At 47.3% G+C, this 24,847-nt stretch overlaps 1 long non-coding RNA gene across 1 annotated transcript; it reads right to left on the bottom strand.

Moving 5' to 3' along the window:
• Nucleotides 1-4,982: 4,982 nt before the first annotated feature.
• LOC140116793 (uncharacterized) lies at nucleotides 4,983-14,310 on the bottom strand. Its single transcript, XR_011852965.1, has 2 exons — nucleotides 14,189-14,310; nucleotides 4,983-5,716 (listed from the first exon to the last, which is right to left on the bottom strand). It is a non-coding gene; the product is annotated as an uncharacterized lncRNA (long non-coding RNA).
• Between the last annotated feature and the right edge of the window lie 10,537 nt (nucleotides 14,311-24,847).

Genomic DNA, 24,847 nt, shown 5'->3' on the forward strand with positions numbered 1-24,847 from the left:
TTGTGGTACATTGGATCAAGGCAAATTTTCATTTCAGATGTAAATATGAATTATTTTAATAAATGTAGGCTCATGTTTTCAGCACTTAATGACAAAGTAGCAGTCATTACGTAGCTCCCAACTGTCCCGGATTTGGCGGGACAGGAGGTGACTTACCTTGCCCCTCTCCCCTGGGCTTCAAGGTGCCCAGGAAAAGGGGCACAGCCCTAGGGAGAGGAGGAAGCAGGACTGCAGGGAACAGGTGAAAGGTAAGTAAGAGAGGATGGAGGACAGGGGACACAATATTCAGAGGATGGAGGCCACAGGAGGAGGCTGAAGGACAGGAGGCCAAAGCAGGAGGCTGGAAGACAGGAGGTGACAGAAGGAGGCTGGAAGACAGGAGGTGACAGGAGGACAGGAGGAGACTGGAGGACAGGAGGTGACAGGAGGAGGCTGGAAGACAGGAGTTGACAGGAGGACAGGAGGTGACAGGAGGAGGCTGGAAGACGGGAGGTGACAGGAGGAGGCTGGAAGACAGGAGGTGACAGGAGGAGACTGGAGGACGGGAGGTGACAGGAGGAGGCTGGAAGACGGGAGGTGACAGGAGGAGGCTGGAAGACAGGAGGCTACAGGAGGAGGCTGGAAGACAGGAGGTGACAGGAGGTGACAGGAGGAGACTGGAGGACAGGAGGTGACAGGAGGAGACTGGAGGACAGGAGGTGACAGGAGGAGACTGGAGGACAGGAGGTGACAGGAGGAGACTGGAGGACGGGAGGTGACAGGAGGAGGCTGGAAGACAGGAGGCTACAGGAGGAGGCTGGAAGACAGGAGGTGACAGGAGGAGACTGGAGGACAGGAGGTGACAGGAGGAGACTGGAGGACGGGAGGTGACAGGAGGAGGCTGGAAGACGGGAGGTGACAGGAGGAGGCTGGAAGACAGGAGGCTACAGGAGGAGGCTGGAAGACAGGAGGTGACAGGAGGAGGCTGGAAGACAGGAGGTGACAGGAGGAGACTGTAGGACAGGAAGTGACAGGAGGAGACTGGAGGACGGGAGGTGACAGGAGGAGGCTGGAAGACGGGAGGTGACAGGAGGAGGCTGGAAGACAGGAGGCTACAGGAGGAGGCTGGAAGACAGGAGGTGACAGGAGGAGACTGGAGGACAGGAGGTGACAGGAGGAGACTGGAGGACAGGAGGTGACAGGAGGAGACTGGAGGACGGGAGGTGACAGGAGGAGGCTGGAAGACGGGAGGTGACAGGAGGAGGCTGGAAGACAGGAGGCTACAGGAGGAGGCTGGAAGACAGGAGGTGACAGGAGGAGGCTGGAAGACAGGAGGTGACAGGAGGAGACTGTAGGACAGGAAGTGACAGGAGGAGACTGGAGGACGGGAGGTGACAGGAGGAGGCTGGAAGACGGGAGGTGACAGGAGGAGGCTGGAAGACAGGAGGCTACAGGAGGAGGCTGGAAGACAGGAGGTGACAGGAGGAGACTGGAGGACAGGAGGTGACAGGAGGAGACTGGAGGACAGGAGGTGACAGGAGGAGGCTGGAAGACGGGAGGTAACAGGAGGAGACTGGAGGACAGGAGGTGACAGGAGGAGGCTGGAAGACGGGAGGTGACAGGAGGAGACTGGAGGACAGGAGGAGGCTGGAATACAGGAGGTGACAGGAGGAGACTGGAGGACAGGAGGAGGCTGGAAGACGGGAGGTAACAGGAGGAGACTGGGGGACAGGAGGTGACAGGAGGACAGGAGGTGACAGGAGGAGACTGGAGGACAGGAGGTGACAGGAGGAGACTGGAGGACAGGAGGTGACAGGAGGAGGCTGGAAGACAGGAGGTGACAGGAGGAGACTGGAGGACAGGAGGTGACAGGAGGAGACTGGAAGACAGGAGGTGACAGGAGGAGGCTGGAAGACAGGAGGTGACAGGAGGAGACTGGAGGACAGGAGGTGACAGGAGGAGACTGGAAGACAGGAGGTGACAGGAGGAGACTGGAGGACAGGAGGTGACAGGAGGAGACTGGGGGACAGGAGGCTACAGGAGGAGGCTGGAAGACAGGAGGTGACAGGAGACTGGAGGTGACAGGAGGAGGCTGGAAGACAGGAGGAGACTGGAGGACAGGAGGTGACAGGAGGTGACAGGAGGAGACTGGGGGACAGGAGGCTACAGGAGGAGGCTGGAAGACAGGAGGTGACAGGAGACTGGAGGACAGGAGGTGACAGGAGGAGACTGGAGGACAGGAGGTGACAGGAGGAGGCTGGAAGACAGGAGGTGACAGGAGACTGGAGGACAGGAGGTGACAGGAGGATGCTGGAAGACAGGAGGTGACAGGAGACTGGAAGACAGGAGGTGACAGGAGGAGGCTGGAAGACAGGAAGCTAGAGGAGGAGGCTGGAAGACAGGAGATGACAGGAGGAGGCTGGAAGACAGGAGGCTACAGAAGGAGGCTGGAAGACAGGAGGCTACAGGAGGAGGCTGGAAGACAGGAGGCTACAGGAGGAGGCTGGAAGACAGGAGGCTACAGGAGGAGGCTGGAAGACAGGAGATGACAGGAGGAGGCTGGAAGACAGGAGGCTACAGGAGGAGGCTGGAAGACAGGAGGCGACAGGAGGAGGCTGGAGGACAGGAGGTGACAGGAGGAGGCTGGAGGACAGGAGGTGACAGAAGGAGGCTGGAAGACAGGAGGAGGCTGAAAGACAGGAGGCTACAGGAGGAGGCTGGAGGACAGGAGACTACAGGAGGAGGCTGGAAGACAGGAGGCGACAGGAGGAGGCTGGAGGACAGGAGGTGACAGGAGGAGGCTGGAAGACAGGAGGAGGCTGCAGGCCAGGAGGTGACATCAGGAGGCTGGAAGACAGGAGGTGACAGGAGAAGGCTGGAGGACAGGAGGAGTCTGGAAGACAGGAAGAGGCTGGAGAATGGAGGAGACTATAGGAGGAGGCTGGAGGACAGGAGGACGCTGGAAGACAGGATGCGGCTGGAGAATGGAGGAGGCTGTAGGACAGGAGGCCGCAATATGAGGGAGGATAGGTTGATATTATACTATGTTTGCAGGTGAGACGATGAGCGTAGTTTCAAAAAAAGGAGGTGGGATTTTTTGTACCTCTCTCTCTCGCCCAAAAGTTGGGTGGTATGGGCTATTGTCTTATAATAGGCGCTATAAATCTGAGTATATAATTAAGAATTGGCATGTTCCATGAGAACATTTTTGGATTGTCTGTATTAACCTGAGGTGACTTCTGAAAACTCTGCAACATTTAACACTGTGATATTAAGCTGTAATACTGCCCCCTATGGGCAAAAATTGGGACTATTATGATAAAGCAGGGGCTTTACTCATAGACCCAGGCACCGTGACTTGGGTAATCTTCCTGTATTCGTTATTCATGGCCTCCTGCCTTCTAAAATCAACTTTTAAAATTAGAAGGGAGGAGGCCATGGACAACACATATAAGAAGATACCACAGTCCCGGTGCCTGGATCTATGAGTAATGTCCCTGTTTTTTCAGGATGGGTTCTGATGGTAAATTTCCTATAAATAGATTTTAGTTGCAATAAATCTAATAATGTGATTAGAAATTGTTGACACTTCTTACGTATAGGGACCTTATCTATCTATGGTGATTATTCATGTACTTTTGTGATCAATAAATGTCCTGAATCTCTAATGGAGATCTCCAGTGTTGATGTTGTTCCTTTCCATGTACCGCAGCAGAGGAGAAATCCCCAGTACATATAAAATCTACAGTGAAATCTGCATGATACATCCAGTGATCTACTGATTTGTTCTGTATATTTGGAATTACCATAAAAGTACTTTTTTAGGGTTCATTCACATTCGCGTATGGCGGGTCCATGCTCAGGCTGCACAATATGTAGCTGGATCAAGGGCCGGCTCCAGGTATCAGTAGGCCACTGGGTGACAGAGCCTCAGTGGGCCCCTTTGCCATAAACTCTTATGGCAGCATTAAAAATTCAAAAACTAAAATAGTCCCAAACAGCCCCCTCATGGTTATTTTATATACAGCCCCCCTCACACCCTATGGATTCATTAGATACCGCCCCCTTTACCCCCATGGATTTATTATGTATAGCCCTATGTGAGCCCCCCAGCAGTTCTAGGCCCCAGCATTTACCCAGCTATGCCCAGTGCTGCCCCTGGTCCAAGCACCCAGATACGGTGCGGTGAGCACCCGCTTTCTTACTGCACCATGACCGAGCTGGGTGACTAATGTGTATATATAGGACATGATCTATATTGTGCCATATTACGTTGGTGGGGGCTCCACGATCAATGGGGATAAATGCAGCTGTATGCCCATGTGTGCTATGGTCCGGGCGAGCATACGTTCATCTATATGAGGCCTTAGTGTTCACCTCGTGCCCTCTGGGTAGATGAAACCCTAAGCAGAGGAGATGGTATCGCCTGTGATAACTTTAGCGCTGTAGCTGGATGGGCCTGGAGACTACCTCCAATTGCCAATTTATATGCATCGGCCCTTTTGTTTTTTCGGATTGGATGCATGCGCGATAAAGCTTTTAGTGGACTTAATTTCTTAATTGTGTATACTTCATTGTGACGATCAAACAACATGCATGTATATGTCACGATGCTTCTAGTGCATGCACAATGAGAGAACTAAAGCTGGGGATGTGCTCATGGCTTCATTGCGCATGCGCCAAAGCTTCTCGCCGTCTGATTTGCCCTTAACACAAACTGGGCTGAGGGATGGTTGTGCAAAGTCAACGACGTGTAGGGAATATCTGTCCCCAACTCCTGATGGGATCATTTGCATTGATCTTTTTTTGCTGTACCTGGCAGATCAAGGACTTGGGATGAAGCTGTGCATGAGTGGAGCCCTTCCATCTTAGCATAGGCCCCAGAAATGGCAAAATCCACCCCCGTTATGTTACATAAGCTGGATATGGAAGCAATTGCTTTTCCAGCAGCTCTGTTTAATGTACCATAAAAATAGCTCGGAGGGCGTCCTGAGGAAATCGTATATGTTGAATGTAGAAAGTTTTATTGCGGTATAGTACGTACATTACATTCCTCAGTGACGGCGGGGACCGTTCCTTTATAACATCCAGTCTCACTGTCGCTTTACACAAAGCAGACGCTAACGTGAAAGAACAATATTTTGGTCCATTTATAACTTGGACGTAGATGGAAACAACCAGCCCTCATTCTTCAACATTGTTTGAAGAGCTCCTCGACTTGGCTGTTGGCATCCTACAAGATTTTTTGGGGCAACGATTCACCTCCACTAGAAGTCTATGGATTCGTACTATATCTCCATAATATGGCACTTGAGAATTTCCTAAGGTTTGGCATGATGAAAGTGAAGTTGAGGTTCTCCACCTACAGCCCCAATATCAGCATCTACCAGAGCTTGGTTTCCAATAACGAACTGAACTGAAATGCCCCTTTGAGGGACCAGATGTTGTTCCTCCGCCTTCCATTTTCCTACAATGTAAGTGTGATAGGGATCCTTGGAGTGACTACGCAGCTTAGAGAAGATCCTCGAATACAACATCATTAGTGTGAAAAAGGCAACGGCGCCCATCAGCAGAAGAATATAGGTGAGTTTATATGGGTCTTCTTCTTGGTCAGTGACCGTAGAGTTGGAATTGGGACATTTGATACATGGGTTTTCCAAAACGAAGGACATGAATTGGTTTAGCAGCGTCTTATTAACACTAAGGGATTCCATGGCGTCACCAGGGTCTTCTGAATCTGGAAATAGAAGGTATATTTATCCAAAACATAGCAAGATAATCACTAAGCACAAAATATACAGGTCATACTCTAGATCAGTGGTGGCGAACCTATGGCACGGGTGCCAGAGGTGGCACTCAGAGCCCTCTCTTTGGGCACTCAGGCCATCACCCAGCACAAAGGTCACCATTCAGGACTCAAGACCAGAATCAAGGAGGTGTGGACAGAGCTTGATTTTCATTGTAGCCCCTTCTCCGGACCTGTGATTCGTCCTGTTAAGGGGACATTAGAGGGAAACTACAATAATAATACAAATTTCTCCTTCTTTCTCCTGTATTGGTGTCCTCAGGGCATCAATACGTTTGAAACCTGTTACTTTAAATTGGCCTTTGTTAAAAATATATGTTTTTTGCTTGTAGTTTCGGCACTCTGTACCTAAAAGGTTCGCCATCACTGCTCTAGATCTTCATCTGCTGCCAACAATGTCCCTGAGATGTCTACTGCAATCCTTAACCTTCTGAGATATTACACATTAACCCATAACCTTCTTAGATATTAGTGAATATTGCTTAATTATCACCCACCCTACCGAGTCTTAGACATCCAATGATATTGGACATAATCAAACTTGACCTTTAGCAATAATGGTCATCATTCTATATCCAGTCTAAATCTACAGGATGTTGGGTACTAACCCAAAACAATCCTCAAATTTACATGTCATAATGTAATTTATTGCCCTCCTTCTCAGACCTCTAGTCATATTAGGTAATAATCCATAACTAACCTAGAGCTCGAGGGTTTTAGACATTTACCCACACATGTAGTAGACCCAGGAAGCTGGAGAAGAAGTATAATTATGTCTTCATATGCGTCCATTGTCTTTTGGATGGGTTCCTGGAGGTTGTGGGCCTATTCTATGTTCTGCTACGTCCATAGCTATTCCCCTAGCAGCTGAATGACTGTATCCTTGGTAGATCCGTGTTTCATGTATATCTTATATAACCCTGATGTTAAACATTCCTGAAAGTATGTATGAAATATCTATAGCAAGTTCCTCACAGGAAGCCATATATGGTCCTCAAGCTGATGTTCAACCTTCCCAAGGAAAATTTAAGAGCTTCCTTCATGGGGCGGCTCTATAGTCTTTAGGATGTGAGCTGATCCAGAAGTTTTGTGTTGCGATCTCGGATGTTAATTGCGTACGTCCAGGGAGGATCATGATCTGGGGGGGAATGTTATCTATAACAGTGGAAAAACCAATAAACCTCCTCAGAGCTGAAGGTAGGAGACATCTGCAACATCCCCCACCGGGGCCTAGCCCTTGAGGTGAGGCCTGGAGTCAGCCGGGGCCCGCGGTACCGGAGTGGCTGGCGGTTGCGGCCTAAGCACGCTATTGTCACGGTGCTTGGTACGGGGGAACCGGAGGGCTGTCCTACAGCCTGGCAGGTCTCCAGCAGGGTGGTGTTGGCAAGAAATGATGAGGGAGAGGCTGCTATAGCGGATCTCCCTGGGGCAACCCCTTAATGTCCCGAGTGTGAGTCTCTGGGTGATGGACAGGGTGCCGGTGATGAGGGTAGTTGTAGTAGCAGGGACCAGACGGAGACAGAGGTTGAAGAAAACAACTTACAGTTCGTTTATTGCAACCGGCAGGAACTGCAGAAAACGTGTCTTTAACAGGTGGAGTACTGGAGAGGTATTTGGAGGGAGCCACAGGATGTATTTCACCAGCCTGGATGTATAGAGCAGGCTGGGAGGCAGCTGTGTCCTTAGAGGAGGCTTCAGCTCGGTCCTGGATCTCTTCAGGTATCACCCTTGAAGGTAGGAATGATACCCCTTTTCCTCACTACACTACCTCTAGTCTTAGCTTCCACTTCAGGCAGGGGCTAGGCTCTTCCTGCACTGGTCTGGTATGCTGGAGTCTCTGAGCTGCTGCTCAGCTAACTACTCTCTGCTTGCGTCCTGCAGACCCAGAGGGCCTGACTAGGACCGGTCTCTTCTCCCTTCTGGGAGAGACTGCTCTCTTCTCTCTCTGGGGAGAGACTTCTCTCTAAGACCTCTAGAACGTTCCTGGCCAGAGGTTTTATTACCTCCCTTTGGTCAGGTGGTGGCTGCTCCTCCAATTACCTCTCAGTGCACAATCACAGGATGTAACACAGACATTGGTCAATAGCATCTTGCATTATACAAAATACTTAACCTCTGCCTTGCCAGGCAGGATTAACCACTGCAATTTCCCCTTGATCCTATAAGGACCATGTAGTGTAATGTGGTGTTACCTACAGATGGGACGTATTCGCAAGCACTACCTCGCCATTGCATCGGCGAGGGTGTTGCATACCCCGGGGGCAATTGAAAGAGCCGCCCTCGGCTCGACTACAGATGTTCTGGGGCACAGAGGGGGCTAAGGGCACTTCTAGGAAGTGCAGGCTGTGTGAGGTGTAGGGACAAACCGCCCATGGTCCTGGAGACAGGCACCTGGGTTGGTGTCGGACTAAGACAAAAATATGTGGCTGTATGACAGTTGGTCGCTGACGCCATTAAACCGAACTGTACAGTAGGAAAGGTGTGGTGTCATGTCCTGTAATCCACTCCTTGCACCAAGGCCTGTATATTTGTTTGATCAACGCTTCTTCCCTGGCGGCAATTATATGGTGTCTATCTGCATTGCGTTAGCATATACGACACGAGTACCTCCTGACTGACAACCTTACCCATGTATGAGTGGCATCCAGGTGCTATCTGTGTAACACCCCCGGTCCCCTAAAGACCCGCAGTTTACGGACTACCCCCATGTGCAAACCTCAGTTTGAGGGATCAGGTAGCGGTCAGTGTTTTACATAGAAAGACGGTCCGACACAGCCACACTACAACCTGAAAAGCCTATGAAAGGGTTAATGCAGACTACTGGCAGATATGACAGTGTGCAAATATTTTTTGTAAACTCACATTGGCTTAGCAGCCCAATGGGTACACATCTTATAACATAACGTTACAGAAGTAGATAGGCTACTCAGAGTAGCACGGTAGCAAATGTCTCTTTCCTGCAAAGAAAAGGCATAAGAAGTGCAAGCAGAATGTCCATACCTAAAAAGGAAGGCATTAAGTGCAAAATGATAATCAATTATATGGCAACTTTTCCTGGTAGTATCTGGCAAAAGTCTCACAGAAGGTCTCTACTGACAAAGTCCATCTTCTGGGTACAGCCCTTGATGTGGGGGAAAAGTGCAATGAAGAAGCAAAGGGTCTCCTCTATTTGGAGAGGGACAGAGTCCTTTGATGACATCTCTGCTGTGGCAGAGGAAGGGTGCTATCATAGCACATGACAGTGTATAATCTCTTGACTGAGATAAATAAGGGTAAGAGTCTCAGGACAGTTTCTGGCTCTTTGGGGTAAATGGAGATAAATACACATATATTTACAATGGACAAAGTACCTGGAGAGGGCTACAGCCCTTCAGGGATTAGTCAGTATTGCTGGGTTCAGCAAAGACAGGATCCAGCTCCTGCAGGGAATCCTGTGCGTCCTCAGCGGGAGTAGGTGCCGGCTGGGGACACCCGGTGGCAGCAGTGGGTACTGCAGGTGCAGCAACATCCTCCGGACCTTCAGGGGGAGGAGCGCTGTCGCCCGGGGTGTCGGCTGTTCCAGCCGGGGGCTCAACTGAGCCAGGGACCACAGAGGGGTCCAGGAAAAAATAAACGGAGTCCAGCGGCCGCGGCACAGCTCCTTCCAGCTCCGGTTCTTCCGGGGCCGGGTCATCACCCCATTGGTAACCGGCAAGGGGAGATGCGGGCCTAGATGGAACCTCCGGACAAGGTTCGCTAGCCGGGATGTCTTCTCCCACAGAAGAGCCGCGGGACCTGGCAATGCTCCCGGCAGGGGAACCGGTGGGGGTGGCGCCCTGTATCATGCCCGGCCCATGGATAGCAATGGGACCCGTACTCACAATTACTGTGGATGGGGCATTCACGTGGGTCACCGCCCGGGGACTTGCAGCCGAGGAGGAAGAGGTGTTCGGGGATTCCGGCCACTCGTCGTCCTCATACCAGTCATCGTGCGGGTAGTAGCGGTCCTCATCGGAGTCGGGGATCCGGATCACTCCAGCCGCCCAGGGTCCTCGAGGTCCTTCCTGCAGGGAGAACTCGATGCACTCGCCTGGCTTGAGGTTGTGCTGGCTCTCCGGCAGATCAGGCCTCTTGACGGACCGGCGGGGTATAAATACTTCCCGTCCGGTGTAGTCCTGGGTAGCGAAGCCATAGCCCTTCCGCTTGTCGAAGAACCGGACCATGCCGGTGGTGCGGTTCTTCTCGACCCAAGCTCCCGCTGTGGATCTGCCGGCCATATACCGCTGGGCCTCCTTCTCTCGGCGTCGCTGTTCCGAGACAGCGTCTCGGAGTCGCCGGCGGGTGGCCTCACCTCGGCCTTGAGGCTGCGGAGGTTTCGGTGCTGGGGCTCGTGGCTCCGGTTCGGGTTCGGATCTCCTCTGACGACAGGTAGGTGCCGGAACAGGAGCAGGAACCACCGGAGGGTCAGGAACCACTACAGCGGGGCTAGCAGGCCGCGCAGCAGGAGGAGCAGGCCTCGGAGCAGGTGGAGCGGCAACACTAGGCCCAGGCGTTGGCTCCGCAGGAGTCGGGGCCTCCCCACGTGGCGCCTCCACGTGGACCCGCGGTACCGGGATGGTAGCCGGGATAGGGACGAGGAACCGCCCGGGTGGAATTTGATACTGCGTCACCGTTTGGTAGCATGTCCTGGTGACGAAGGCCCGAGTCAATCCTCAGTGCAGCCGATGTCCCGCGGAGGGTCTTCGGACAGGCTGCGCAGAGACCACCACCATAGTCTCTAAGACCTCATAAAACTCCGGACGCTCCACAGGAGGGAAAGGCGGAGGACCCCACATGGCGTTGTCCTCTCTGTCCAAAGTCCACTCCAGTTCTGGCGCTTCTCTGAGGCAGGGCAGGAAGTCCGCCTCGAGCCAGTGGGAGGAGTCCGAGTCCTTCCCGCCAAGAGCTGTGGCGGGCTCTAATTTTTCCTGCGCCACAGGAGGCGGGGTTCGCGCGCTTCGCGCGTGGGTGGAGCTTGATGCGTCATCTGGGTTTCCCGCCAGTGAAGGTTTTGGCGGGCTGGAATTATTTGCTGCGCCACAGTTTCTGAGGTAAAAATCTTCGGGCGCGGCAGCGCCGGATGTAGCAGAGCTGGTACAGTTCTTGCCAGGATTAACCTCTGGAGTACGGGAGCGGCGCTCGACCGCACGTGGCAGCAGTATAACACAGTTCATTCCAAAAACGCACAAGTCCTTGGGCCTAAACCCGGATGGCAGCAGGGTTAGGCAGCACAGTCTTTTTAATAAAGGAAAGTCTTTAATGCCGTAATAAGGCACAGAAGTATCAATCCTGTTCGTGACGCCACTTGCAACATCCCCCACCGGGGCCTAGCCCTTGAGGTGAGGCCTGGAGTCAGCCGGGGCCCGCGGTACCGGAGTGGCTGGCGGTTGCGGCCTAAGCACGCTATTGTCACGGTGCTTGGTACGGGGGGAACCGGAGGGCTGTCCTACAGCCTGGCAGGTCTCCAGCAGGGTGGTGTTGGCAAGAAATGATGAGGGAGCGGCTGCTATAGCGGATCTCCCTGGGGCAACCCCTTAATGTCCCGAGTGTGAGTCTCTGGGTGATGGACAGGGTGCCGGTGATGAGGGTAGTTGTAGTAGCAGGGACCAGACGGAGACAGAGGTTGAAGAAAACAACTTACAGTTCGTTTATTGCAACCGGCAGGAACTGCAGAAAACGTGTCTTTAACAGGTGGAGTACTGGAGAGGTATTTGGAGGGAGCCACAGGATGTATTTCACCAGCCTGGATGTATAGAGCAGGCTGGGAGGCAGCTGTGTTCTTAGAGGAGGCTTCAGCTCGGTCCTGGATCTCTTCAGGTATCACCCTTGAAGGTAGGAATGATACCCCTTTTCCTCACTACACTACCTCTAGTCTTAGCTTCCACTTCAGGCAGGGGCTAGGCTCTTCCTGCACTGGTCTGGTATGCTGGAGTCTCTGAGCTGCTGCTCAGCTAACTACTCTCTGCTTGCGTCCTGCAGACCCAGAGGGCCTGACTAGGACCGGTCTCTTCTCCCTTCTGGGAGAGACTGCTCTCCTCTCTCTCTGGGGAGAGACTTCTCTCTAAGACCTCTAGAACGTTCCTGGCCAGAGGTTTTATTACCTCCCTTTGGTCAGGTGGTGGCTGCTCCTCCAATTACCTCTCAGTGCACAATCACAGGATGTAACACAGACATTGGTCAATAGCATATTGCATTATACAAAATACTTAACCTCTGCCTTGCCAGGCAGGATTAACCACTGCAATTTCCCCTTGATCCTATAAGGACCATGTAGTGTAATGTGGTGTTACCTACAGATGGGACGTATTCGCAAGCACTACCTCGCCATTGCATCGGCGAGGGTGTTGCACATCTTACTCCCGATAGGCTGTGAGAGAGGGCCACAGGGATTGACTGAAGTCTGAGGGGGAAAGAAGGCCAAGTCAACAAACTTTAGGGATGATAGACACGAAGGAGAGCGAAAACCTTCAATCACAGGACAGGGAGATGCGTCCACGGGAGTCCACGGCTCAGTGGGGTAACTAGAAGCTGATGGGCCCCAGTGCAAAGTCTGTGCCAGGCCCCAGACTAAAATGTATGGTTTATAGTACTAGTCTTCTCATATGGGAAAGTGACACCATAAGGGCCCCCTAAACCTCTTGGGCCCGGGTGCGACCGCAACCTCTGCACCCCCTAAAGTTACACCCCTGCCACGGCTCCCCTATGGCAAAGGCCACTGTAGGACAGTGAGAGAGCATGTACCTTTATGGAGGACATTTTCTGTAGTCAGGAGTAGACCAGGAACATCTGGCAAAATCCTTAATATGAACTATCCCTGGTGGTCAGGAGTAAGTCCAGAAATGTGTAAAGTTCTAACATCAGTAAGACCTCCAGAACTCTTTCCCTAACTCCATAAAGTGACCATCCCTCTAGGACACCCAGATCAAAAGGGTTTTCCAGGAATCCTAAAAACCTCCCTACACTCACCCTGCTCCGACGTCGCTCGTCACAAGTTTCTGGGCTGCAGCCAGGAACCAGAGCACTAGACTTTTTTATTTTTTTGGGTCACCCCTGCCCTGGCCACCAAGGAGGTTTTCAGGACTCATAGAAAACTTATTCAATGCAACTGCATAAAAGTATTCACACACATATAAGCAGCTCCTGCCGGCAGGGACCTACAATCACAATCCTCCTTCCTTACAGGTATCTGGACTATCAGTACCCGAGCAGTAACGTAACGTGTTACTCACTCCCAGGACATACCATGTTAATTAAAAAAAATATATTTTATTTTTACTAGAAAACCCCTTTAAATGAAATCTACCATTGTAATCCATCCTGATAAACCAGGGACATTACTCATAGATCCGGGCACCGAGACTGTGGGAATCTTCTAATATTTGTTATTCATGGCCTCCTTCCTTCTAAAATCAACTTTTAAAATTAATTAATGATTCTGAGAGGCTCTGGGGGGCGTTTTTAGTGCCCTTTGTGCTGTAACTTCACAGGCTGTTACATTGGGGTAGATTTACTTACCCAGCCCATTCGCAATCCAGCGGTGTGTTCTCTGCGGTGGATTCGGGTCAGACCGGGATTTATTAAGGTAGTTCCTCCGACGTCCACCAGGTGGCGCTGCTGCGCTGAAGTTCCCTGGAATACACCGAGCTGGGCTGAGTGAAGGTAAGTGCAAGCTACGCGACACATTTTTTGTTTTAAATGCGGTGTTTTGTCCGAATCCGTTGGGTTATCGTTCGGCCACGCCCCCTGATTTCTGTCGCGTGCATGCCAGCGCCGATGCGCCACAATCCGATCGCATGCGCCAAAATCCCGGGGAAATTCAGGGGAAATCGGCGCAAATCGGAAATATTCGGGTAACACGTCGGGAAAACGCGAATCGGGCCCTTAGTAAAGACCCCCATTGTCTCCACCCTGCTCCCTCAGCAATTCCGCTTTCCTCTGCCTGATTTAATATCACTGCAGCACCGGAAGTTTCAGTACATGGTGGGAGGGGGAAGTGCTCCTGCACAGTGTAACAGCCTGGGAAGCTTCAGCACGGAAGGGGTCTCTGGTAAAGCCCCCCAGAGCAATTCTGGCTAATAAGCATAATTTTAAAAGTTGATTTTAAAAGGAAGGAGGCCACGGACAACAAATATAAGAAGATTACCACAGTCTATCCATCTATTTACGTGACTGTCTTCCCGCTGAAGCTTTTGAATGCTGTTAACCTCTTCCTTACCGTGATGTCACTGGAAGCCAAGTTTTGGAGCAATTTGGAAAACCTTTGTTGTCAACATAAGAATAGCACACACGTTACAGATTTTGGGATGTGATAATTTTCTAAGGCTCAAAATCAGCCTGGTTCTGAAGGAGTTAAAGATAAGGAAGGTATAGTGGTAGCGGACTTACCTGAGTACTGGTTCCGGAGTTCTGCCAGTAGAATGGGTCACCTGGTGACACAGGTAGCGACTGGTTATCCGGATCATATAAATCTATTCACGAATGAGAGCGACGACCTGCCAAGGGAGGTGCCGAGTCTGTAGCAAGATCTAGGACAGGGACATATACATCATCCGGGGACACAATGTATCATTCTCTCCCATTATATCCAGTTGTGTCCAGATACTACAGAGGCGGCAGCAGCGAGAGATTATCTAAGCTGCTGTATCTAAGCTCCTTTATAGAGATATCCACCATACATAGAGCTGAGCTGCTGTATCTAAGCTGCTGTATCTAAGCTGCTATATAGAGATATCCACCACACATAGAGCTGAGCTGCTGTATCTAAGCTGCTGTATCTAAGCTGCTATATAGAGATATCCACCACACATAGAGCTGAGCTGCTGTATCTAAGCTGCTTTATAGAGATATCCACCATACATAGGGCTGAGCTGCTGTATCTAAGCTGCTTTATAGAGATATCCACCATACATAGAGCTGAGCTGCTGTATCTAAGCTGCTTTATAGAGATATCCACCACACATAGAGCTGAGCTGCTGTATCTAAGCTGCTATATAGAGATATCCACCACACATAGAGCTGAGCTGCTGTATCTAAGCTGCTTTATAGAGATATCCACCATAGAGCTGAGCTGCTGTATCTAAGCTGCTTTATAGAGATATCCACCACACATAGAGCTGAGCTGCTGTATCTAAGCTGCTATATAGAGATATCCACCATACATAGAGCTGAGCTGCTGTATCTAAGCTGCTTTATAGAGATATCCACCACACATAGAGCTGAGCTGCTGTATCTAAGCTGCTTTATAGAGATATTCTCCATATAGAGCTGAGCTGCTGTATCTAAGCTGCTTTATAGAGATATCCACCATACATAGAGCTGAGCTGCTGTATCTAAGCTGCTATATAGAGATATTCACCATACATAGAGCTGAGCTGCTGTATCTAAGCTGCTTTATAGAGATATCCACCACACATAGAGCTGAGCTGCTGTATCTAAGCTGCTTTATAGAGATATCCACCATACATAGAGCTGAGCTGCTGTATCTAAGCTGCTTTATAGAGATATCCACCACATATAGAGCTGAGCTGCTGTATCTAAGCTGCTATATAGAGATATCCACCACACATAGAGCTGAGCTGCTGTATCTAAGCTGCTATATAGAGATATCCACCACACATAGAGCTGAGCTGCTGTATCTAAGCTTCTGTATCTAAGCTGCTATATAGAGATATCCACCACACATAGAGCTGAGCTGCTGTATCTAAGCTGCTTTATAGAGATATCCACCATACATAGGGCTGTGCTGCTGTAACTAAGCTGCTTTATAGAGATATTCTCCATACATAGAGCTGAGCTGCTGTATCTAAGCTGCTATATAAAGATATCCACCACACATAGAGCTGAGCTGCTGTATCTAAGCTGCTATATAGAGATATCCACCTTACATAGATCTGAGCTGCTGTATATAATCTGCTATATAGAGATATCCACCACACATAGAGCTGAGCTGCTGTATCTAAGCTGCTTTATAGAGATATCCACCACACATAGAGCTGAGCTGCTGTATCTAAGCTGCTTTATAGAGATATCCACCATACATAGAGCTGAGCTGCTGTATCTAAGCTGCTTTATAGAGATATCCACCACACATAGAGCTGAGCTGCTGTATCTAAGCTGCTTTATAGAGATATCCACCATACATAGAGCTGAGCTGCTGTATCTAAGCTGCTTTATAGAGATATCCACCACACATAGAGCTGAGCTGCTGTATCTAAGCTGCTTTATAGAGATATCCACCATACATAGAGCTGAGCTGCTGTATCTAAGCTGCTTTATAGAGATATCCACCACACATAGAGCTGAGCTGCTGTATCTAAGCTGCTATATAGAGATATCCACCACACATAGAGCTGAGCTGCTGTATCTAAGCTGCTATATAGAGATATCCACCACACATAGAGCTGAGCTGCTGTATCTAAGCTTCTGTATCTAAGCTGCTATATAGAGATATCCACCACACATAGAGCTGAGCTGCTGTATCTAAGCTGCTTTATAGAGATATCCACCATACATAGGGCTGTGCTGCTGTATCTAAGCTGCTTTATAGAGATATTCTCCATACATAGAGCTGAGCTGCTGTATCTAAGCTGCTATATAAAGATATCCACCACACATAGAGCTGAGCTGCTGTATCTAAGCTGCTATATAGAGATATCCACCATACATAGAGCTGAGCTGCTGAATCTAAGCTGCTTTATAGAGATATTCTCCATACATAGAGCTGAGCTGCTGTATCTAAGCTGCTTTATAGAGATATCCACCATACATAGAGCTGAGCTGCTGTATCTAAGCTGCTTTATAGAGATATCCACCACACATAGAGCTGAGCTGCTGTATCTAAGCTGCTATATAGAGATATCCACCACACATAGAGCTGAGCTGCTGTATCTAAGCTGCTTTATAGAGATATCCACCACACATAGAGCTGAGCTGCTGTATCTAAGCTGCTTTATAGAGATATCCACCACACATAGAGCTGAGCTGCTGTATCTAAGCTGCTTTATAGAGATATCCACCACACATAGAGCTGAGCTGCTGTATCTAAGCTGCTTTATAGAGATATCCACCACACATAGAGCTGAGCTGCTGTATCTAAGCTGCTATATAGAGATATCCACCATACATAGAGCTGAGCTGCTGTATCTAAGCTGCTATATAGAGATATCCACCACACATAGAGCTGAGCTGCTGTATCTAAGCTGCTTTATAGAGATATCCACCACACATAGAGCTGAGCTGCTGTATCTAAGCTGCTTTATAGAGATATCCACCACACATAGAGCTGAGCTGCTGTATCTAAGCTGCTTTATAGAGATATCCACCACACATAGAGCTGAGCTGCTGTATCTAAGCTGCTTTATAGAGATATCCACCACACATAGAGCTGAGCTGCTGTATCTAAGCTTCTGTATCTAAGCTGCTATATAGAGATATCCACCATACATAGAGCTGAGCTGCTGTATCTAAGCTGCTATATAGAGATATCCACCACACATAGAGCTGAGCTGCTGTATCTAAGCTTCTGTATCTAAGCTGCTTTATAGAGATATCCACCATACATAGAGCTGAGCTGCTGTATCTAAGCTGCTATATAGAGATATCCACCATACATAGAGCTGAGCTGCTGTATCTAAGCTGCTTTATAGAGATATTCTCCATACATAGAGCTGAGCTGCTGTATCTAAGCTGCTTTATAGAGATATCCACCACACATAGAGCTGAGCTGCTGTATCTAAGCTGCTTTATACAGATATCCACCACACATAGAGCTGAGCTGCTGTATCTAAGCTGCTTTATAGAGATATCCACCACGCATAGAGCTGAGCTGCTGTATCTAAGCTGCTTTATAGAGATATCCACCACACATAGAGCTGAGCTGCTGTATCTAATCTGCTTTATAGAGATATCCACCACACATAGAGCTGAGCTGCTGTATCTAAGCTGCTTTATAGAGATATCCACCATACATAGAGCTGAGCTGCTGTATCTAAGCTGCTATATAGAGATATCCACCATACATAGAGCTGAGCTGCTGTATCTAAGCTGCTTTATAGAGATATCCACCACACATAGAGCTGAGCTGCTGTATCTAAGCTGCTTTATAGAGATATCCACCACACATAGAGCTGAGCTGCTGTATCTAAGCTGCTTTATAGAGATATCTACTACACATAGAGCTGAGCTGCTGTATCTAAGCTGCTATATGGAGATATCCACCACACATAGAGCTGAGCTGCTGTATCTAAGCTGCTATATAGAGATATCCACCACACATAGAGCTGAGCTGCTGTATCTAAGCTGCTTTATAGAGATATCCACCACACATAGAGCTGAGCTGCTGTATCTAAGCTGCTTTATAGAGATATCTACTACACATAGAGCTGAGCTGCTGTATCTAAGCTGCTTTATAGAGATATCCACCACACATAGAGCTGAGCTGCTGTATCTAAGCTGCTTTATAGAGATATCTACTACACATAGAGCTGAGCTGCTGTATCTAAGCTGCTATATGGAGATATCCACCACACATAGAGCTGAGCTGCTGTATCTAAGCTGCTATATAGAGATATCCACCACACATAGAGCTGAGCTGCTGTATCTAAGCTGCTTTATAGAGATATCCACCACACATAGAGCTGAGCTGCTGTATCTAAGCTGCTTTATAGAGATATCTACTACACATAGAGCTGAGCTGCTGTATCTAAGCTGCTTTATAGAGATATCCACCACACATAGAGCTGAGCTGCTGTATCTAAGCTGCTTTATAGAGATATCTACTACACATAGAGCTGAGCTGCTGTATCTAAGCTGCTATATGGAGATATCCACCACACATAGAGCTGAGCTGCTGTATCTAAGCTGCTATATAGAGATATCCACCACACATAGAGCTGAGCTGCTGTATCTAAGCTGCTTTATAGAGATATCCACCACACATAGAGCTGAGCTGCTGTATCTAAGCTGCTTTATAGAGATATCTACTACACATAGAGCTGAGCTGCTGTATCTAAGCTGCTTTATAGAGATATCCACCATACATAGAGCTGAGCTGCTGTATCTAAGCTGCTTTATACAAAGGGAAAGTCCAGGCAGCACACTTAATCAACAAACAATGATGGGTGCTCGCTTCCTTGAGTCCGGACTGTGACTCATCCACATACAAGCACAATAGAAAAAAAGCAGCACTCCAGACGTCCAGATAAAGTGAAAAAAGTGGTCTTTTATTCCATGTTAGGTAGCGACGTTTCGGCTCATGTACGAGCCTTTTTCAAGCCAACTACTTAGTGCACAGGGTGGGTATATATACACACAATTCATTGGTCACATGACCTACAATAAGCCCGCCCTCTCATTTCAATATACAAATACAATGTGACGATTACAATATAAAAGATACAATATATATGTGCAAATTGTGCAGAGCATAATAAAGTGCATAAACTTTCGCTTGTGAATACAATCCAATAAATATGTTGTACGTGATAGTCATATAGTTATAAAATACAAAACAGTGTTTTAAAATCCACTAAATATGTGGAGGGACATACCACCGCGCACTCAGAGGTCACCGGTTCTTACTCCGTTTGTTGCAGTCTGTGCCCTACAGTCAGCATTGAGCTGACACGCATATTGGAACGCAAGCCGGAATACCTCCGGCTGCGCATGCGCATACATTACGAGACCGGAAGTTGAAGTCCGTTGCCATGGTGTCGATCGTGACAAGTTGCGAGATATACTCGCTGAGAAATATGCTCCGTATATGGATAAAGAGAGGTAGGTCCACTAGTACTGCTAAGCTATAAGATAAACAATGTCACCGGATAATAGAAGACAATATAGTCACAATTGGGGGTCTGGGGATTCTAAACCATCGTTCATACCCAACTTTATGACCTCCTTTATAATCGGTCCTTATTCATATTGGTAAACATTGTGCTAGCTAGCAGACAAAAATATGTGTGACCAAATATGTAAATCAGACAAAACCATGGTGGGATGAAGGGTGCCCCCGACTGCATAAGGAGGGCGCCCACTGACTGGGGGTGTCCTAGTGTTGCAATTTATTACATGGGACGTTTGCACTTTAAATAGGGGTGGTATTTGCTTCCTTTCTCCTCCCTGCTGCTGCTGCTGCTCAGTCCCTCCCATAGCTGAGCCTTTATAGGGCAGGCACTGGGCCTGCACTTCCTCTTGCCCGCGCCATCTTCAAGCTGTCCCTCCCTCCCTCCCTACTGTTACTTGGTTTTTGTTTTTTAATGTTTTCGGATTTCAGTGATCATCTCAAGTCACAGCTGACGGAAAATGAGAATTTATGTGGATTTTGCCCGGAAGTCGAAGTGCTGATTCGGGAGTCCGGTTGAGCAAACCGCTTCGGGCAGCGATGGTTTACAAAGAGATGGATGAAAATTGTGGTTAATTTTTTTTATAAAAAGTATTAAATAATAATTGTTTTTGGAGATCATCTCAAGTCACAGCTGAAGGAATATGAGAATTGATGTGGATTTTGCCCGGAAGTCGTAGTGCTAATTCGGGAGTCCGGTTGAGCAAACCGCTTCGGGCAGCTCTGGTTTACAAAAAGATGGATGGAGATTGTGGTTAATTTTGAGTATTAAAGTAATAATGGTTTTTGGTGATCATCTCAAGTCACAGCTGGCGGAAAAGAGAATTGATGTGGATTTTTCGGAAGTCGAAGTGGTGGTTCGGGAGTCCGGATGAACAAACCACTTCGGCAGCTATGGTTTCCAAAGAAACGAACAGAGATTGCGGTTATTTTGAGAATATTAAAATAATAATAATTGTGTTTATCAGCAATAAATAGCTGTGACCTTTTCTGCCCAACAGGAGCCTCGTGTCATCATTTCTTAGTTATGTTTAGTTATAAATGGTTTATGGGGTTAATGTTACGGGTTATGTATCTTTACTAAAGTGCCTTAATGTGGAGTTAAATGGGTAATGTTTACTACCTCCCAGTCGTATATATATGTAAAGGGCACATGTCGCAAATCTAAAGAGTAAATCGGGAGCTGTAGAGATGCACGGGGGGCGTCCTCATTGGCTTCCAAATATAATAATAATTGTAATCTGTAAATAATATCAAAAAAAGAGAAAAAAGAAATTAGTATCATGGTGATAATGTGCACCAAAGTTATACTTCACATATACAGGATTTGAAAGAGAAGAAAACACAGTATTACTCAAATGCACATGCAACGATCCATTTTTTATATCATATATAATGTCAAAGACATTTAGATGTTGAGTTTATAGTCCACATTAAGCCCATTAGGCTTTAATGCATTTAACGTAAAGATCCAAAAGAGCTCCCGTTTTTTTAACATACGCTCTCTATCCCCCCTACGTCTTAATGTGGGTATATGATCAATGAGACGGAAGCGTAACTGTTTCTCAGTATGACCGGCTTCAGAGAAATGCTTCGAAACCGGTAGATCTTTTCTGCCAGACCTAATAGTATATCGATGTTGGTTCAAACGAACCTTAAACTCCAGTGTAGTTTCACCCACATAGATATAACCACATGGGCAATATAAAATATACACTACAAACACACTATTGCATGTCAAAAAATGTTTGATATTGTATTCTACTCCACTATGTGTGAAGTTCGACCCTTTAAGCATCAGAACACAATTTATGCAATTGCAGCAGGGGTAACAACCTTTTCTACTCTGTCCAAATAGTCCAGGTTGTCTACTTTTTTTAAAACTGCCTACATCTGAATGGACTACTCTATCCCTGATGTTTTGTGCCCTACGATAAGAAAAAAGAGGTGGATTGTCAAATTCAGGTATGGTTAAATTACTGCCAGACAATTTCGTCCAATGTTTACGGACTATTCTAGCTATTTTGTCACTTTGATCATTGAAGGTAGTGATAAAAGGAATTCTCTTTGTTTCACACAGCCTGGTTCTATCCTTGAGTAAATCTTCTCTTGTTATCTTTTCGGATTTCTCTAAATTATGTGCAATAATCGCACTAGGGTACCCACGCACCTTGAATTTTCTAGCCATTTTATGCAGATTCTTGGTGGTTTGTTTTGGATTGCTTGTTATCCTCTTAACCCTGAGCATTTGGCTGTACGGAAGAGATTTCACTGTATTGCGAGGATGATTAGACTCATACCGAACTAGAGTATTTCTATCAGTACTTTTTGTATACATATCTGTGTCAAAATGGTCCCCCTGTCTTGTGACAAGTATGTCCAAAAATTGTAAGTTATGTGCCGATGAGTCTACTGTGAATTTAATCGTCTCAGCTGCTGAGCTGCTGTATCTAAGCTGCTTTATAGAGATATCCACCACACATAGAGCTGAGCTGCTGTATCTAAGCTGCTTTATAGAGATATCCACCATACATAGAGCTGAGCTGCTGTATCTAAGCTGCTTTATAGAGATATCCACCACACATAGAGCTGAGCTGCTGTATCTAAGCTGCTATATAGAGATATCCACCACACATAGAGCTGAGCTGCTGTATCTAAGCTGCTTTATAGAGATATCCACCACACATAGAGCTGAGCTGCTGTATCTAAGCTGCTTTATAGAGATATCCACCACACATAGAGCTGAGCTGCTGTATCTAAGCTGCTTTATAGAGATATCCACCACACATAGAGCTGAGCTGCTGTATCTAAGCTGCTATATAGAGATATCCACCATACATAGAGCTGAGCTGCTGTATCTAAGCTGCTTTATAGAGATATTCTCCATACATAGAGCTGAGCTGCTGTATCTAAGCTGCTTTATAGAGATATCCACCATACATAGAGCTGAGCTGCTGTATCTAAGCTGCTTTATAGAGATATCCACCACACATAGAGCTGAGCTGCTGTATCTAAGCTGCTTTATACAGATATCCACCACACATAGAGCTGAGCTGCTGTATCTAAGCTGCTTTATAGAGATATCCACCACGCATAGAGCTGAGCTGCTGTATCTAAGCTGCTTTATAGAGATATCCACCATACATAGAGCTGAGCTGCTGTATCTAAGCTGCTATATAGAGATATCCACCATACATAGAGCTGAGCTGCTGTATCTAATCTGCTTTATAGAGATATCCACCACACATAGAGCTGAGCTGCTGTATCTAAGCTGCTTTATAGAGATATCCACCACACATAGAGCTGAGCTGCTGTATCTAAGCAGCTTTATAGAGATATCCACCATACATAGAGCTGAGCTGCTGTATCTAAGCTGCTTTATAGAGATATCCACCATACATAGAGCTGAGCTGCTGTATCTAAGCTGCTTTATAGAGATATCCACCACACATAGAGCTGAGCTGCTGTATCTAAGCTGCTTTATAGAGATATCCACCACACATAGAGCTGAGCTGCTGTATCTAAGCTGCTTTATAGAGATATCCACCATACATAGAGCTGAGCTGCTGTATCTAAGCTGCTTTATAGAGATATTCTCCATACATAGAGCTGAGCTGCTGTATCTAAGCTGCTTTATAGAGATATCCACCATACATAGAGCTGAGCTGCTGTATCTAAGCTGCTTTATAGAGATATCTACTACACATAGAGCTGAGCTGCTGTATCTAAGCAGCTTTATAGAGATATCCACCACGCATAGAGCTGAGCTGCTGTATCTAAGCTGCTTTATAGAGATATCCACCATACATAGAGCTGAGCTGCTGTATCTAAGCTGCTTTATAGAGATATCCACCACACATAGAGCTGAGCTGCTGTATCTAAGCTGCTTTATAGAGATATCCACCACACATAGAGCTGAGCTGCTGTATCTAAGCTGCTTTATAGAGATATCCACCATACATAGAGCTGAGCTGCTGTATCTAAGCTGCTTTATAGAGATATTCTCCATACATAGAGCTGAGCTGCTGTATCTAAGCTGCTTTATAGAGATATCCACCATACATAGAGCTGAGCTGCTGTATCTAAGCTGCTTTATAGAGATATCCACCACACATAGAGCTGAGCTGCTGTATCTAAGCTGCTATATAGAGATATCCACCACACATAGAGCTGAGCTGCTGTATCTAAGCTGCTTTATAGAGATATCCACCACACATAGAGCTGAGCTGCTGTATCTAAGCTGCTTTATAGAGATATCCACCACACATAGAGCTGAGCTGCTGTATCTAAGCTGCTTTATAGAGATATCCACCACACATAGAGCTGAGCTGCTGTATCTAAGCTGCTATATAGAGATATCCACCATACATAGAGCTGAGCTGCTGTATCTAAGCTGCTTTATAGAGATATTCTCCATACATAGAGCTGAGCTGCTGTATCTAAGCTGCTTTATAGAGATATCCACCATACATAGAGCTGAGCTGCTGTATATAAGCTGCTTTATAGAGATATCCACCACACATAGAGCTGAGCTGCTGTATCTAAGCTGCTTTATACAGATATCCACCACACATAGAGCTGAGCTGCTGTATCTAAGCTGCTTTATAGAGATATCCACCACGCATAGAGCTGAGCTGCTGTATCTAAGCTGCTTTATAGAGATATCCACCATACATAGAGCTGAGCTGCTGTATCTAAGCTGCTATATAGAGATATCCACCATACATAGAGCTGAGCTGCTGTATCTAATCTGCTTTATAGAGATATCCACCACACATAGAGCTGAGCTGCTGTATCTAAGCTGCTTTATAGAGATATCCACCATACATAGAGCTGAGCTGCTGTATCTAAGCTGCTTTATAGAGATATCTACTACACATAGAGCTGAGCTGCTGTATCTAAGCAGCTTTATAGAGATATCCACCACGCATAGAGCTGAGCTGCTGTATCTAAGCTGCTTTATAGAGATATCCACCATACATAGAGCTGAGCTGCTGTATCTAAGCTGCTTTATAGAGATATCCACCACACATAGAGCTGAGCTGCTGTATCTAAGCTGCTTTATAGAGATATCCACCACACATAGAGCTGAGCTGCTGTATCTAAGCAGCCTTGTTAGAAAGGAACTATCATTAATATATTCTCAGAATACATATACATTTTTGGGTGATGGGGGGGGGGGCTATCTTGTGCCCCCTGAAAAT

The sequence above is a fragment of the Engystomops pustulosus genome, chromosome 2 (genome assembly GCF_040894005.1).
Source record: "Engystomops pustulosus chromosome 2, aEngPut4.maternal, whole genome shotgun sequence".
NCBI lineage: Eukaryota > Metazoa > Chordata > Amphibia > Anura > Leptodactylidae > Engystomops > Engystomops pustulosus.